A 5,827-nucleotide genomic window follows, 5' to 3' on the forward strand; every position below is an offset into this window, starting at 1 on the left:
GCTTGGGGACCTTGGTGGGCATGCTCACGGCGCCCTTGAACCTGCAGCAGCTTCTCCTTGGCCCCCTTCACTAAATCTAGATCCGACCAACCTGCACACAAACTATTCAGTGCTTAGCAGATGCGCTCCTATTCACGTGTCCAAACTTAAGATCATGACACACTTATATGCTTGGTCGTTGCCAAGTAACCAACCAAGTTGAGGTTTGTTTTTTTCCTTGATTAATCTGCTGCTCCTAATAGAAAAATAGCATGCCAAGTAGAGTAATTTATTTGACAAGTACACGAGTCTGCTTATTTACAAACAGTGTTAGAACACACACACACACACACACACACACACACACACACACACACACACACACAGAGAGAGGGAGAGATCTTGTGTGAAACTTAATGAGGGTGGAGGAGAATTTTGTGAGTCGTTCAACTTGCTTTGAACACCGGAACCCTGGCGACCACGAAAATCATTGAGGTTACTCTACTGAGTGTGGATTGAAATTTCTAGCTAGAATTTGGACTAGAGCAGCAAAGCAGTTATAAGGAGGAGAACAGAGCAGTGAGTTGGTAGCTTGCCTTGTGCGTCGTGGAGCTCAGGGTCGGAGTCGACCATGTCCTCCTGGTCAAGCTCGGGTATGGTGGCCCACACGTGCCAGTCCTCGTCATCCCCGCCCATGGAGGGCGTCTGCCTGCTGCCTGGCATAAAAGAAATAACAAACCGGTCGGTCACACTGGAAAAGGAACAATTTTAATTGTCAAATTTATTAAACTAGACTAAGTCGTAAAGGTCATCTTGGATGCATTGAAAATTAGAAGACCATCAGCACAACAATGACAGATTGAAAAGGGCTCTTTTTACAGCCAATACAGGTGATAATTAATTGCTAATCCATATATAATGAGCACAAATATCTGGTTTCAAAGAGTGCAAGTTAGTATATGGTGTTTTGAACTGCTACAAGTTCAGATCAGATTTCATATGTAGTAATTTCTAGCTGCATTAATAGCCACTTTAAATATATTTCATGAAAAGCAAAAACAAGCTACTACATCAGATTGATGATTTGTTTAATTAGGTTCAGATATATGCCGAAGCATCATTATGCATGCTGAACAATAAATATCATAGCTAGCTTGCACAACCAGTCATGCGGCAATGTGAAATAAGAGTACACTGCACCATGTAATGGAAAACATGTTGCTGCCTTTTAACACTCATTTCTGTGCATGAGTGATCTTGGGAAGATCCTGGCAGAAAAAGAAAAGAGGGAACCATTAGTTCCTCAAGTCCAAGGCAGTTAAATAAACAGTACTGGTCTTTCCCCATGTAAAAAAACCAAACAAGGCCTAGAGCTACAGCTATCTGTATACTACATCAAAAGGCAGGGCCGTTTCAAGAACTGCAGTCTAAAATTGAACATACTGTAGTTGAGCAAAACGAAATATGTTGCGGCCAAATGATTCATTCATATGGTTTACTTAGCAGACTACAATACAATGCAGTGTAACTTGTACGGCCGTCCAGAATCATTCAGGTACACATTCAACTGAGTTGTGCAGCTTACTTAGCAAATTAATGGCATTACTAGTATTCATCACTGAGAGGGCAGGCCTGGCGCAGTGGTGAAGTCCTCCCCACTTGTGCCAAGAGGTCCTGGGTTCGAACCAGCCTCTCTGCATTGCACTTTGCAGGGGTAAGACTAGGTTCCTATAATCCCTCCCCAGACCCCACCTTGTGTGGGAGCTTCTATGCACTGGGTCCTTTACTAGTATTCATCACTGAGCAACAGAGCCAAATGAACATCAGTTCATATAGGTACTTGCAACAAAGATTGTGCATCAGTCATGAACCGAACAGCATACCAGATGACAAAAAAGAGTAGATCTAGCAACAGGTAAAAAAAGGTCAGAAACTGTAAGTCATTGCACCCACATCTGGCTCATCTTACCAACTTTTCAATTCACATGTCAAATAATGTACTCCCTCCATTTTTGTATACAACGCCACAAACTCATATTACAGGTACCAAGGTAAAAATTAATGCTATGTTTAAGTCAATGTTGCAAGCTAGCTTGTCACCTTGTTTGTCGTGTTAATTAATGTAGTTTTTCTCTCCCACGCACAACAAGCCAACCCTTTTACTCCTCATTGGTTGATTAATGTTGGGAGTACAAACCAACCTTCTCACTCCGCATGCACACAAAGGATATTAATGTCCTCGGGTTCTAGTACGAGGCAAGCGCCATCAATTTTGCCTCGATTAATATTAGTGGCCTTGTATAGTTGCAAATTGTAATTTTGATAGTGGCCTTGTATACAAAAATGGAGGGAGTATTATTGTTAATGTCGTCCAGGGTATAAATGCTACAGAGCTGTGCAATTTATCTTGTAGTCGTAAATTAACCACACCGAATTCATCACTGATCACCGGATTGGCAAAAGAATATCAGTTCATATAACTTGCAATGAAGAATATGTATTGCAGTGAGTTCATAATGAAGATTCTCTATTGAAATTGTGAATCTCACATACACTGCATTGCCATTATCAAATGACAGAGCAGAAACTGTGTTGCTCGCTCATCTTATCATTTGAATCCCCATGGTTCAATCATGGTGGCCTGGCCTGACCAATCTAGCTAGATGCCATTGTTTCTCAAGCTCTAGGAGGATATGCAGCAGGTACCGTTCTTGTAGACGCAATGGTCATGGTCTGGGCAGCAGGCGTCAAGGACGCAGTGGTGATGTTGACGCACCTCCCTGGGCATGATGAGTGATCTTTGGATGATCCTTGCAGAAAAAGAAAAGAACAGGGACCATTAGTTGCTGCAGTCCAAAGCAGTCAAACAAACAGTACTAGTCTTTCCCCATGTAAGCAAAGTGAGCAACGCCTAGAGCTAGAGCTATCTGTATACATCCAAAGGTAGGAGCCTTTTCAATCACTGGACAGTCTAAAACTGAACATACTGTAGTTGAGCAAAAGGAAAGATGCTGCTGCCAATTGTTCATTCTTGTGGTTATATATATAGAACACTTGTCCAAGAAATTGCAAGCTCAGATTTTAGCAGGAAAGTGATTCTCTCGTCTAATTACATGTATGTATATAAGAAAGTCAATTGTTTTTAAAGAAATACAGGTAGTAATTCTGATGAAATCGATCAGTACGGACAGGGCCGGCCCTGAGATCTTAGAGGCCCTTGTGCGAGCTTCATCTAATGGGCCCCTATAATAGACGCAAAAATATCTTCTAGTAAAGGATGTAGCACCGTTTTGAGATTCAATTAATTGATTTAGATGTTAGTTCTTTTTTCTTTTCTCACAACCATATAATTGCTATTTTGGCAACATTGTTACAAAAAAAAGGAGAGAACCTGATTTCTTAAATCTTGGTTTTGGAGTAAATTAGAAGAAATTATATGCTCCATCTACCCAATAATGAAAATTCTTGCAATGCCACAACCTGCAGAATTACCTGACTGCAATTCGTACAAAAAAAGGAGGAATTAAGTAGGTCAAACATCAGCAATGGCTTATCATGAATTTTGTTTATTACATCAACTCATCATATACCAGAAATAAACAGACACGGATCAAAGAATTGGGATCCAAAAATTATATGAATGAGCAATGGCTTCGGTGCTTACCTTGAACAGTGCCTGGACTTCACATCTCCACCGCCTGCCCTTCACCATGAACACGGCTCGGACGGCCATGCTGCAGTTGCTCTCGCGTCCCTGCCGTTGTAGGTCCGTCGGGGTCCCTTGGGGCTGTTTATAGAATGCAAGGAACCAAAGAAATTTATTGATTAACTTCAGGAATTGGGGCCTGGCCTCTTAGGAAGTCGGGGCAATCAATTTTTGGTAAAGAAGATGAAGAACGGGAGACTACCGAGGCGTAATTCAAGGAGCCAGCGAAGGAGAAGGGATTGATGTTTGTGCGTGACTTGTTTCCTTTTTAATAAATGGGCCAGGCCTGCTGCTCTTCTGCACTAGTATATTTTTCCAGAAATATATACATTGTATATAGCATATAGGTGCACAGCGTATGGGCCCCTGCTGAGGCTGGGCCCTAGGCCGTCGCACTCCTCGCCATGGCCTAGGGCCGGCCCTGAGTACGGACAAGCTGCCGGCCAGAGGGAGAGTACGAATGTGTAGAGAGTTAATTAGCTAGGTATTTCTTTTATATATCAGTGACACATCATAAATAACTTGTCATTGGCGCGTCTGTACTGGTAGCTTGCACTATCATCTGGTGGTCCAGATTAATCACAGAAAAAACAATAATTTTGGTGGTCCGCCTCAAAGAACTCCCAGCAGTTGTTGGTTTGACAAAAACACAAACAGGTGGCGTGCAAGATTTGATTGATTTGCTTTGCTGAATGGTAAACCAGCCATTTTTTTGATGGTAAAGCTGGATGATTAGGTTTTGCAGAGCAGACCTTGGGCGTTCTTGCCGGTCAGCCTTCCACTCCCATCTTGTCGCCTTGCCGTTCCTGTGGTCATGGACGTCGGGCGCAGATAGAGCAGATCGGATCTGGAGAAGAAAAAGCAAGCATCGGCACATTAGAGAAGAAGCTGCATACTATATATGGAGGAGAGGCGGGATGAGGAAGGAAAGAGGAGTGCATACCTTGCCGTCGGCATGGGAGTCCAAGATCTGCTACCTCGCCGTCGTCAAGGGGCGAGCTCCCCCATGTGCCCTGACTCACTTTTCTGTGCATGAGTGATCTTGGGATTATTCTGGCAGGAAAAGAAAAGAAAGGGAACCATTAGTTCCTCAAGCCCAAGGCAGTTAAACAAGAGTACTAGACTTTCCCCATGTAAAGAAACCAAGCAAAGACTAGAGCTACAACTATCTGTATACTACATCTAGAGGAAGGACCCTTTCAAGAACTGCATTCTAAAATTGAACATACTGTAGTTGAGCAAAAGGAAATATGTTGGTGGCAAATGATTCGTTCAGATTGGTTTACTTAACAGACGACAATACAATGGAGCGCAACTTGTACGGTCGTCCAGATTTATTCAGGTGCACATTCAACTGAGGTGTTCAGTTTAATTAGCAAATTAACAACATTACTAGTATACATCACTGAGCAACAGATGGCCAAATGAACATCGGTTCATATAGGTACTTGCAACGAAGATTCCACATCACAGTCATGAACCGAACAGCAGACTAGATGACAAAACAGGGTAGATCTACCAGCAGCTAAAAGAGTCGGAAACTCTCAAGCCATTGCACCGACATCTGGCTCATCTTATCAATATTTTAATACAAATGTCAAAGCAATGTATGGTTCTCAATGGAGTTCAGGGTATATATGCTACAGAGCTGTGTAATTTATCTTGTAATAATAAATTAACCACATCCAGTTCATCACTGATCACCAGATTGGCAAAAGAATATCAGTTCATATAACTCGCAATGAAGAATATGTATTGCAGTGAGTTCATAATTAAGATTCTCTATTGAAATTGTGATACACACATCCACTGCATTGCTATTACCAAATGACAGAGCAGAAACTGTGTTACTCGCTCATCTTATCATTTGAATCCCCATGGTTTAATCATGGTGGCCTGGCCTGACCAATTTAGATGCCATTGTTTCTGAAGCTATAGGTGGATATGCAGCGGGTACCTTTCTTGTAGACACAGTGGTCATGGTCTTGGCAGCAAGCGTCGAGGACGGAGTGGTCATGTTGACTCACCTCTCTGGGCATGATGAGTGATCTTGGGATGATCCTTGTAGAAAAAGAAAACAACAGGGACCATTATTCGCTCCAGTCCAAAGCAGTCAAACAAACAGTACTAGTCTTTCCCCAC

The 5,827-nt window shown here is 42.4% G+C and overlaps 1 long non-coding RNA gene across 1 annotated transcript; it reads right to left on the bottom strand.

Moving 5' to 3' along the window:
- Positions 1 to 3,178: 3,178 nt before the first annotated feature.
- LOC119321719 lies at positions 3,179 to 3,983 on the bottom strand. Its single transcript, XR_005155156.1, has 3 exons — positions 3,888 to 3,983; positions 3,644 to 3,766; positions 3,179 to 3,475 (listed from the first exon to the last, which is right to left on the bottom strand). It is a non-coding gene; the product is annotated as an uncharacterized LOC119321719 (long non-coding RNA).
- Between the last annotated feature and the right edge of the window lie 1,844 nt (positions 3,984 to 5,827).

Source organism: Triticum dicoccoides, chromosome 6B (assembly GCF_002162155.2).
Source record: "Triticum dicoccoides isolate Atlit2015 ecotype Zavitan chromosome 6B, WEW_v2.0, whole genome shotgun sequence".
In the NCBI taxonomy this organism is placed as follows: Eukaryota; Viridiplantae; Streptophyta; class Magnoliopsida; order Poales; family Poaceae; genus Triticum; species Triticum dicoccoides.